This window comes from Scyliorhinus torazame, chromosome 1 (assembly GCF_047496885.1).
Source record: "Scyliorhinus torazame isolate Kashiwa2021f chromosome 1, sScyTor2.1, whole genome shotgun sequence".
Classification (NCBI taxonomy): Eukaryota; Metazoa; Chordata; class Chondrichthyes; order Carcharhiniformes; family Scyliorhinidae; genus Scyliorhinus; species Scyliorhinus torazame.
Window position 1 is genome coordinate 66,592,076 of NC_092707.1, and position 12,184 is coordinate 66,604,259.

Sequence of the window (12,184 nt, forward strand, 5' to 3'; positions counted from 1 at the left end):
ATTCCTGGCTTGGGTTACTGCCTGTGCTGAGTCTGCGCATTCTCCTCGTGTCCGCATGGATTTCCTCCGGGTGCACCGATTTTCTCCTGCAGTCCAAAGATGTGCCGTTAGGTGGATTGGCCATGCTAAATTGCCCTTAAGTGTCCAAAAAAGGTTAGGTGGGGTTACTGGGTTATGGGGATAAGGTGGAGGCATGGGCTTAAGTAAGATTCTCTTTCCAAGGGCTGATGCAGACTCGCTGGGTTGAATGGCCTCCTTCTGCACTGTAAATTCTATGTTATGACGCACAGCTGTTCATGTGCCACCGTCAAGTGTGCCGGAGCCGTACGGCCCCAGAGCTCCCAGAGGATGCCTGCCGGGGCATCAAAGACCATGGGACGTGGTAAGCAGCTGTCTCCACCTCTGATATGCATCCTGGGGATACACCTAGATGTAGCGGTAGAGCAAGGAAGGCCAAACACTTCGAGGATCACTGAGAGGGCACTGGGGGTGGCGAGGGTAGGTGAGGGGGTGGGGGGGGGGTAAGGATTGGAGTGTGAGTTGGCCACAGGAGAGGGTGTGGTGATACACCACTGTACTTCCCTAGCATTGTACATAGTTATATAATAGCTGTGTGTAACGTGGCCCTGTAATCCTGTGTATTGTACTGTGTATTGTACTGTAGCTCTGTAGAGGTTCGGTCACCTGTATGTAACCTGACCTGGCCATGGAGAGCTCCGCCTTGGCCACTCCCCCGGGAGTTAGGATAAGACCCAGCTTCTGAGACCTGACCCATTTTGTCTGGGATCGTCTGTGTCGGGTAAGCTTCCTATGTAGTGTATTAAAGCCTTGGTTAAAGTCTCACATGTCTTTGTGGTTCTTGACGCTTAGTGCATCAGAGGGAGAGGGGGAGTTGCGGTGTTTGGGGGGGAGGGTAGTGATAGTGGGGCTGCACCATCGGGAGAGTGGGGCAATGATGTACATTTGTACTAGGAACATTAAAATACCCTCATCACAACCAGTATGATGCCTCTGGCCCTTGGTTCTGCAATGCGGGCCAACACCAATCCCATGCCCCATCCTCTCCAGACATGGGCACACCCCCTGCGCCCCCAGACATGTGACCAGGGCTGGGCCCATCCCCTGGGCGTTCGAAGGTTGGCCGCTGCGTCTGTGGTGCTGCCTCCCGCAGTGTTCAAGCTCAATGTCCAGGCATCAAGGTGTGATTGGGATGCTAGGCAATGAGCTCCACATGCTACACAGCACACCCACCCATGGGGATCCACTTGGGATGAGCGAAGTGCTCACTTAACGATGATTACCAATTCTTATTAGCTATCACTTTCAGCCAGAGGCCTCCGCAGTCATTGGGAGTTATGGGTGGCAAACAGGCAGTGACTCGGGTTGCCCCGGAACAGGACAACACGGTTCAGGGTTTGGGATGCAGGCCCCATGCACGGTCGACCTCTTGCCCCCATCAACGCACCCCCCCCCAGCAGAACTCCCCCAGCCCCGTTACCCTCAGCCCGCCACAGCGGCCTACCCCCAACCAGGGCTGCACACTCCGGTTGCTCCCGCCCACCCCAGTCCAAGCACAAGGGCAGTGCCCCTGGTCTCACTGCCTGTGAGCGAAGATGGCTGCTCACCTCCTCGACTTCCTGCAACAGCCCATCCGCCAGGTTCATATTTTTCAAAAGGAGTATGAATCGGCGCCTGCGTGAACACTTGCTGGGTAGGCTGCTGAAGCACAGGAAGCCATTGGATATGGGGTGGCTCCCGTTAATTGTACGGAAATATGGCTTAAGTGGTGATAATTGGTTTCTTGCCACCCTACGACGGAATCTCGTTTTCGCCAACAGGAGCGGGCCGGTTGCATCTCAAATGGTTTAGCTCCCGGCACAATTCTCATTTTTGGCCTCTCCTGCTATTCACCGGCCTCATTGCGCTCTCCCTCGAACGAAACTAGGCCAGAGAATCCGCCCAAGGACTCTTCCTCTTTTACCTACGATTTTCTTTACTCCTTTCTTCACTTCTGTGTTTGTCTGTCTTGTGTGTGTGTGTTGAGGGTGTGCGGGGGGGGGGGGGCGGGGCAAGTTAAAGTGGGGAATTAGGAATCAGATAAGAGTTAACCAGTCGTACTTGCTGCATATTTCATTATAGTTTTTGTTATAAATAAACAGTAATTGTGTTTAAACTTACAAACCTGGTGACTGTAATTAATGGACAGCCAAGGGCCAAAGACCTCGGGTATTTTTCTAAGAATTATTGGTTAATTCACTTGTGTTGCGATTCCGGGTTAGGTGGAGCTGGAATTGACTGCGCACTAGCCCAGGGTGTCGTAACAATTCAGCTAAATGTTAAAACTTTCAACAAATGGATTCTGCAACATTTGTTCAACAAATAATCCTTTTAAAAATATCTGCAAAAGGAAAATCAAAAATCCTTTGAAAGAAGTAAGGATGTGACACCGCAGACACAATGATGTTACACGGTATATCATTTGCTGTTTTTATTGCGCAATATATCTGAAAGATGCTGTGACAGTTAGGAGACTTCCAAAACACAAAGATCTTAAGTTTTTTATTTTGTGAGCCACATAGGTGCACGCCTTGGGGCTCATATGTAAATTTTAACGCTATGTTCTGTTAATTGACGTATATATGAAATTCTGATTCAAATAGAACTTGAAATTCTCATTTTAGATTTATCTGTCAGTCGGAGTGAAGCAAAAATGATTAGGTCCTGGGGGCTTGTCAGTCTTGTTGCAAGCTTCCATGTACAGAAATGATATTTTAAGAATGTGGATTGAAAAACAGACACACACACAGTAGGAACAGAACTTAGAAACAAGTAACAAGAACGGAAAGTTCCGATGGGAAGAAGCAAACAGAAGGCCCTCGGAAAATTGGTTTCCTCCCATTTTTGGGTATGGGATCACAGCTCTTGATCTGTCTGTGCCCTGTCACGTTGAGGCAGACACCATGCAAACGTTGTGCTGCCTTCTCACTAGATTGATTGTAGCTTTTAGTCGAGCACACCCCGTGTTGCTGGCTGGCTGAATGTCCAGCAGGGGGCCTAGCAGTGTACATTGGCTGGCAGGTGTTCCAGTTAACCTGTAGCTTTTAAGGACAACCTGCCCCCATTCAAGGCAGTACTACTCATTTCAAGCAAACTGCTGCTGACTGTCCGGAGTGCAAATAACTGCAATAAAAGCTAAAGAAATAGAGGACCAAGGAAGAGAGAGGGCTCCCACATTCACAGGTGTGGTCCTGGAAACCTTAGTAATGAAGGTTGACAGGAAAAGAGAGGCCATGTTTCTATGCGGGGATGCAGAGTATAATAACAGTGAACATCCGTTTGGCAAAGGAAGAAGCTGGAACCACTCATCTTTAACATAAGCTTATTAACAAATAACGTAATTAACGTATAACGTAAGTGCAGACCACTATTCCCTTCCACAAAGCATACCCACACAGGTTTTTATAGATGTTCACTAACCTTTTACCTTTTAGCATCAGCTGATCTTAATCAGAACTAGAGCATGCGCTCAATTGCCACAGCATTTGCAACATTTCCGAGAGGCCCTCGAAAAACACACTCTATTGAGAATTGGACTACGTGGGCTCAGACTGCTGTCGTTGTGACTGCAAATGACAGTACTCGGGGGAGGGGGGTGCGGGGGGGGGGGGGGGGGGTGGGGGGCGGGGAGAGAACAACATGTTCTCACAGCAATCAGTCCTCCAATTAGAATCACCAATCACCAGGCAGGAATGTTCCCTTCCAGTCGGGGAACACTTCAGCAGTCAAGAACATTCAGCCTCTGATCTCCGGGTAAGCCTTCTCCAAGGCGGCCTTCAGGACGCGCAACAACGTAGAATCGCCGAGCAGAAGCTTATAGCCAAGTTCCGCACACGAGTGCGGCCTCAACCGGGACCTGGGATTCATGTCGCATTACATTCATCCCCCACCATCTGGCCTGCGAAATCCTACCAACTGTCCTGGTTTGACACAATTCACACCTCTTTAACCTGGGGTTACCCCATCTCTGGATCTGTAAAGATTTAATCACCTGCTAATGCTCACATTCCAAGCATTGTCTGGCCTCTTTGAATCTGTCTATATATATGTTTCTGGAACATACCTCTTCATTCACCTGAGGAAGGAGCAGCGCTCCGAAAGCTAGTGACATCGAAACAAACCTGTTGGACTTTAACCAGGTGTTGTAAGACTTCTTACTGTGCTCACTCCAGTCCAACGCCGGCATCTCCACATCATGATTACTGAGGCACTGCTTTGGGAGAGTGGCTATGGCACCATGGAACATGAACCTGCTGCCCTCTCTCAGGATGGCACCATTTGCACTCCCACTACTGCCACTCCACCAGTGCCCTTTGCTGGCATCACTGAGCCATCCAGCCCTGACTGGTGCTTCCCTCAGGGCCCAGAGTTGCTGGAGGGTGTCCTGTGAGAACATCTGTAGTTTCCTCCATTCAAAATAAGCAGCCTTTCACCAGGCGTGCAGCAGCCACAGAGATAGCACTGTGTAAGAGCATTAGGCCAGGCAAAGGCATTTGCAAACCAGGCACCGAGGGAAACCTGTTTGTAAAATTGGATGTGTTGATGGCTTTTACTGACGGATTTTGGTGAAGGGATATTAAGGTGAAGATTGACGGAGCCACAGTAGTTGAAGGGATGATGCCCTAAGGGAAGCAGTTTTTGAGTAGATTTTTTCTTAATTAACGTGGGTGTCGCTGGCTGGGCCAGTATTTCTTTTCCATCCCTATCTGCTTTTGAACTGAGTGGCTTGCTTGGCCATTTCAGAGTCAGCCGTGGCTCTGGAGTTACATAGAGGCCAGACCAAGTAAGAATGACAGATTTCCTTCCCTAAAGGGTATTAGTGAACTAGATGGATTTTTACAGCAATCAATAATGGTTTCATGGTCATCGTTAGACTTTTAATTCCAGATTTTTAAAATTGAATTCATCTTTCATCATCTGCCGTGGTAGGATTCGAATCCAGGTCGCCAGAACATTACCCTGGATCTCTGGATGTCTAGACCAGTGAAAATACCAATTTGCCACTGCCTCCTGTCACTAACAGCCTATACAGAGCAAAGAGGTCCTGGATTCTTCTTTCCAATCTCCTCCTCCACCTCCTGAGTTGTCTTCCCAATGCCTTGTGGCAATGGCTACACACTCAGTAGTGAGGTGGTGCAGCAGGCAGGAGAGCACAACAAACCTGGAAACATGCTTGGGAATATCACTGAGTTCCCGCAAGCAGTCCGGGCACTGGAACTGTTCCTAAAGAAGGCGGATGGTCTGCCCTACCATATTTTTGATGGTGGCATGGTTCTCATAGTATGCCCATTGGCCTTTTGTGGTCAGGTGGCAGAAGGTGTGAGATTAACAATGTGTAGAGGGTGACTCCCTTGTCTTCAAGCAACCAGACTCAGGTTCTTCGTGGTGGCCCGAAGACAGTGGGACTGGCGGACTGCCTCAGGGTGAAGGCATCGTGGCTGCTGCTAGTATTCACCAAATTGACGGCTTGTGCATGATTACACATTGATTGTCATGGGAGCACAGTGGTTAGCAGTGTTTCTTCACAGCGCGCAGGACCGGGGTTCGATTCCCGGCTTGGGTCACTGTCTGTTCTCCCCGTGACTGAGTGGGTTTCCTCCGGGTGCTCCGGTTTCCCCCCACAGTCCCGTGGATGTGCTTGTTAGGTGAATTGGACATTCTGAATTCTCCCTCTGTGTACCCGAACAGGCGCTGGAATGTGGCGACTGGCGTATTTTCACAGTAACTTCATTGCAGTGTTAATGTAACCTACTTGTGACACTTATAAAGATTATATTTTTTTAAATTATTAAAAATTAGAGTAGGACCCCCTTGCAATTCCAGTACTTCTCCTCATTGGAACATAGGGCTCACAGAGCCACATTCCAGTAATCAAGGCCTCTGGTACCATTGAGAATCTGGCTGCCCTGGTTACGCTTCTGATGATGAATTCACCTCTCCCAGTATACTGCGATGTGTTCACAATGTCTCCTGCTCCCACCTGGATGGATCTCGTCACACTAATGCTACTGAGGTTGATGGCCACTGGCATTGCAGCCCTTGTTTTGATACAAGGCTACAGGACCTGTTGAAGGAGGCGGCACAGTTCCACGGCCACCTCCTTGATAAATCTCATGCTGTTCCAACATTACTCTTGGCTGAGGTGGAAGTAGGAGAAATGCTCTCTAAAAGGCGGTGGTGAGTCCTCCTCATTCCTCTTTGCATGGTGTTCCCTCTCTGCTGCCTCTGATCCATTTTCTCATCGTGTTGGAGACCCAGACCTTGTGGAACCTTTATGTGGACATGTCACCAAATTTTTTCCCTCAGTGCCAAATCTGGCAACCCACCCCAACACCTCCAAAAACACTTCCCGCTAATTCCACCAACGTTGCAATGGCAGAAGTTAGTCTAAATCACCTCACCTGCAAGTTGGATGGTGTCCCTTTAAATAGTGCTAGCCTGGGCTGTTCCCCATGCAGGTGAATACACATTCAGTTGTGAATGACTAACCTGCGTGGTCTAAGCTCCAGAATTAGGGGCAGCACAGAAGCACAGTGGTTAGCACAGTTACTTCACAGCTCCAGGACCCCAGGTTCAATTTCACCTCTTATTATGTTTTTTTACCATCCTCGTAGCTCACCATTTTCTCACTTGATTCCCTTGTACCCATGTCTTGGTCATCCAATGTCACCTCCTCAGCTGCATGTTAGATGACACTGACCTTCCGGCATTGTCTATCCTGCCTTCAAAAGCCACCATTACAGCCACTTCCTTCATGAAATCCACAATCCTTCCAACCCTTCCCTGACCGTCTCCCCTTTCACTTTCTTCCCAAATTCTTAAAATGCATTATTTCCCAACAAATTGGGCAGCACGGTAGCATTGTGGATAGCACAATTGCTTCACAGCTCCAGGGTCCCAGGTTCGATTCTGGCTTGGGTCACTGTCTGTGCGGAGTTTGCACGTTCTCCCCGTGTCTGCGTGAGTTTCCTCCGGGTGCTCCGGTTTCCTCCCACAGTCCAAAGATGTGCAGGTTAGGTGGATTTGCCTTGATAAATTGCCCTCAGTGTCCAAAAAGGTTAGGTGGGGTTACTGGGTTACGGGGATAGGGTGGAGGCATAGGCTTCGGTGGGGTTCTCTTTCCAAGGGCCAGTGCAGACTCGATGGACCGAATGGCCTCCTTCTGCACTGTAAATTCTATGATTCTATTAATTGTCAAATCAGTTGGAACGACTAATTGATGCAACCATTGGCTCATGTTAAAAGCTTGGGTGCTTCCATAACTTACTTCCCAACATGGGATCAGGCTATGCCGGAAGCGGCATGATCTGACTTTGGAGTTTCCACAATGCTGGCACCAACAGCACTGCAGAGCCCAATTTCACAATGTATGGTACATCTCACACCTTCCAGCACATTTCTCACAATCACAAATCATTTTAAGCATAGCAATAAAGCGAGAAAAGATAGCGGCAGTACAGATTGCGCAAACTGGCAAAGAATCACAGGAAACTGCTACAATTACGGCTAAGGACTGTCCTGGAATGTCTCAAGGAGAGGGGAAAGAAACAGGCTCCCTGGGAATGGACATTTTCAATTAACTAAAAGTTTAGACACGTCCAAAGGAAACGGAAAAAAATCAAATAAAGTAAAAATCCAAAAGATCAAACCTCATGGTCATTGACAAATGAGGAGGGGAAGGTACAATGTCCCAGAAAGGGTGTAACCCAATTAATAAAGTGGCAGTAATTCAATTCATTTGAATCAAAAAAAACCACAGTAATATCTCTTTCAAACACTGGTTAAATAGCGAACATTGAAAATTGAATTCAGTTTAAAGAACAAGAAAGAAATTTGAGTAACATTAAAGGAAAGAATAATTAATGTTTGTGATCACGTAACAGACGCAAATGGCATCATTCCAAGTTCTCCGCCTCCTTCGGTTCTGTACAAATATTTAACCATTTCAGCAAGCAGGTCATCTGCACAAAAAAAAATACGTCTCTAAGAATAGATAATGCCTATAAAATCAATCAGTGGAAATTGACTTAAATGGAATAACACAGATAAAGTTTTATGACAAAAGAGAATGGAAGATTTTGTTCAGTATTTTAATTAAGCGACTGTGAAATTGCCGCAGCTGCCGACTGAGGAAGCGAGGTAAACGCGGTAGTTTGCAGGTTAGACTGAAGCAGCGCGGTTTCAAACCCCTCTCCCCAACATACTCCTGGCGAACGTCCAAGCGATCGAAAACAAGCTGGATGAACTTAACGCCAGACTTACCTCTCAGAGGGAAGTAAGAGACTGCTGTGTGCTCTGTTTCACAGAGACATGGCTCACCCCTGCCTCACCGAACTGTGCCGTACAACCTGAAGGCTTCTCAATTCACCGGGCGGACCGCACCGCGTCATCAGGCAAAGCGAAGGGTGGAGGGATTTGCCTCCTCATCAACTCCTCCTGGTGCTCGGATGTGGCGACCCTGGCGACCTACTGCTCCCCGGACCTGGAATACCTGACCGTGAAGTGCCGCCCATACTATCTTCCACGTGAGTTCACTTCAGCCATTATCACAGCGGTCTGCATCCCACCCCAGGCAGAAGTGAGGAAGGCGCTGGACGAACTGTACACAGTTATAAACAACGACGAAACAGAACATCCGGAGGCCTTGTTCATTGTGGCCGGAGACTTCAACAAGGCCAACCTCAAGAGTGTACTGCGAAAATTCCACCAGCACATCTCCTGTCCCACCAGGGGCGACAACACTCTTGACCCCTGCTTCTCAAAACTCAAGGGCGCCTACCGTTCCATTCCCCGATCGCACTTTGGGAAATCAGACCATAAGACGGTGCTCCTTCTCCCGACATACAAGCAGAAACTCAAGCGGGAGAATTCAGCTAAGAAGGTTGTGCAGTGCTGGTCCGAGGAGACAGAAGAGCTCTTACGTGACTGCTTAGAGACAATGGACTGGTCCAGATTTAAGAACTCAGCGACCAACTTAAATGAGTATGCCACCACCGTCACAGACTTCATCAGCAAATGTGTGGACGCCTGCGTGCCAAAGAAAGCAGTACGTGCCTTCCCCAACCGGAAACCATGGCTCAATCGCGAGATTGACTCCCTACTAAAGGACAGATCTGAGGCGTTCAAGGCAGACGACCCTGACCGAAACAAGAAATCCAGGTACGACCTCCGCAAAGCCATCCGAGATGCCAAGAGAGAATATCAAACCAAGCTAGAGTCACAGACAGACTCCCGGCGATTGTGGCAAGGACTAAACAACATAACGGGCTACAAAGCGAAGCCGAGCAGTATCTCTGCCAACAGAGCACCCCTCCCAGATGAAGTCAATGCATTCTATGCTCGGTTCAAGCAAGTAACCAACAATCCAGTCGAGTGCCCCAGCAGCCCATAACTCACTCATACCCACCATCACAACTTCCGAGGTCAGATCGGCCTTCCTGAAAGTGAACCCTCGGAAGGCGACAGGCCCGGACGGGATACCTGGTCGTGCACTCAGAGCCTGCGCGGACCAGCTGGCAGAAGTATTCGCGGACATCTTTAACCTGTCCCTATTCCACTCCGAGGTCCCCAGCTGCTTCTAGAAGACCACCATTATACCGGTGTGTGGTGAACCACTGTAATAGGAGATGTAAGGTAGGACCTGCACTACAGGTTCGCCGGTAGCTCCTGCCGGCTGGCTCCGCCCACGGAGAAGTGTATAAATATGCATGAACTCCATTTCACCAGATGCAGCAGGAGGCCACACATCTGACTGTAATAAAGCCACAGTTGTACCCAACTTTAGTCTTTGTGCAATTGATCGTACATCAATTTATTACAGTCAGATTTTCCACAGATTGGATATCCAAATTAAGCCCGATTGCCTGCAGCTGGATCCGCACTTGCCCGACGCCTGGAAAGACTTTGCTCACTGGCTAGCATGTTTTGAGGCCTACATCAACACGGCGGACCCCGTACCAATGGAGGCTCAGAAGATAAACGTCCTGTACTCCAGACTGAGCTCCAGCGTGTCCCCGTTGATCCAAGACGCCACGAATTATACAAAAGCAATGGAACTCCTTAAGGAACACTACGCGCAGAAGGTGAACACTCTCTTCGCCAGACATGTACTCGCCACCCGCTCGCAACTACCTGGTGAGTCCATCGAAGACTTCTGGCGGGCCCTAATTCCACTCGTCCGGGACTGTGACTGTCAGGCCGTCACGGCCGCCGAACAGGCGAATGTCCTAATGCGCGATGCCTTCGTGATGGGGATTGCGTCGGACCCCATCCAAGAATGATTACTGGAAGGGGCCACGCTCGAACTGGTGGAGACCTTGGTGAAAACTGGTGAAAACCTTGGCGCTCTCCATGACAGTCGCATCCTGTAACGTACAATCGTACCCCTCCCGCCGGGCTACCCACCCTCCTACTCCTTCCTACCCCTCCTGGACCCCGCCGACGACCTCCCCAGCCGGGGCCCTGCTTTCTCAATATGCCTCCGCCGCACGCCGATCCGCGCACCCCGGGGGTCCCCGCTACTACTTCTGCGGTCAGCAGAAGCACTCCCGCCAAAACTGCCCGGCCCGCACTGCAGTTTGTAAAGCCTGCAGTAAAAAGGGCCACCTCGCGGCTGGGTGCCAGGCCCGCGCAGTCTCCCCCACGCCAGACGCACAATGGGAGCCGCCATCTTCTCCTCCCGGGTCCATGTGTGACCAATGGGCGCCGCCAACTTGTCCCCTTCAGCCACGTGCGCCCCATGGGCGCCGCCATCTTGTCCCGACCCCGCAATGTGCGCACCATGGGCACCGCCATCTTGTCCCGACCCCGCAATGTGCGCACCATGGGCACCGCCATCTTGTCCCGACCCCGCAATGTGCGCACCATGGGCACCGCCATCTTGTCCCGACCCCGCAATGTGCGCACCATGGGCACCGCCATCTTGTCCCGACCCCGCAATGTGCGCACCATAGGCGCCGCCATCTTGTCCCGACCCCGCAATGTGCGCACCATAGGCGCCGCCATCTTGTCCCGACCCCGCAATGTGCGCACCATGGGCACCGCCATCTTGTCCCGACCCCGCAATGTGCGCACCATGGGCACCGCCACCTTGTCCCCCACAGGGTGTCCGGACAGCCCGACATTGGAACCGCACTCGCTCGCCACCCGAAGCATCTGATAGCTACCCGCAGCTCGCTTCGATGACGCTGGACCGATCTCGCCGCATAACCTGGCCACCGGGTCGACGACGGTTAAAATCAATGGCCACGCGACCTCGTGCCTGCTGGACTCCGGGAGCACCGAAAGCTTCGTTCACCCAGATACGGTAAGGCGCTGCTCCCTCGCGGCCCACCCTGCCAATTAAAGGATCTCCCTAGCCTCCGGATCCCACTCCGTCCCGATCCGAGGCTTTTGTACAGTCACACTCACGGTCCAGGGCGTAGAATTTAGTAACTTCCCTCTATGTCCTTCCTAATCTCTGCGCTGCACTCCTGTTGGGCCCGGACTTCCAGTGCAACCTCCAGAGCCTCACCCTCAAATTCGGCGGGCCCTTACCCCCCTTACCGTTTGCGGCCTCGCGACCCTCAAGGTCGATCCCCCCTCCCTTTTGCCAATCTAACTACGGATTGCAAGCCCGTTGCCACTAGGAGCAGACGGTACAGCATCCAGGACAAGACCTTCATCAGGTCCGAAGTCCAGCGGCTGCTTAAGGAGGGTATTATCGAGGCCAGCAACAGCCCCTCGAGAGCCCAAGTGGTAGTGGTTAAAACTGGGGAGAAACACAGGATGGTCATGGACTACAGCCAGACCATCAATCGGTACACGCAGCTCGACGCGTACCCCCTCCCACACATATCTGATATGGTCAATCAGATTGCGCAGTACCGGGTCTTCTCAACAATTGACCTGAAATCCGCCTACCACCAGCTCCCCATCCGGAAGTCGGACCGGCCATACACTGCCTTCGAGGCAGACGGTCGCCTCTACCACTTCCTCAGGGTCCCTTTCGGTGTCACAATTGGGGTCTCGGTCTTCCAAAGAGAGATGGACCGAATGGTCGACCAGTACGGTTTGCGGGCCACCTTTCCGTACTTAGATTATGTCACCATCTGCGGCCATGACCAGCAGGAGCACAATGCCAACCTCG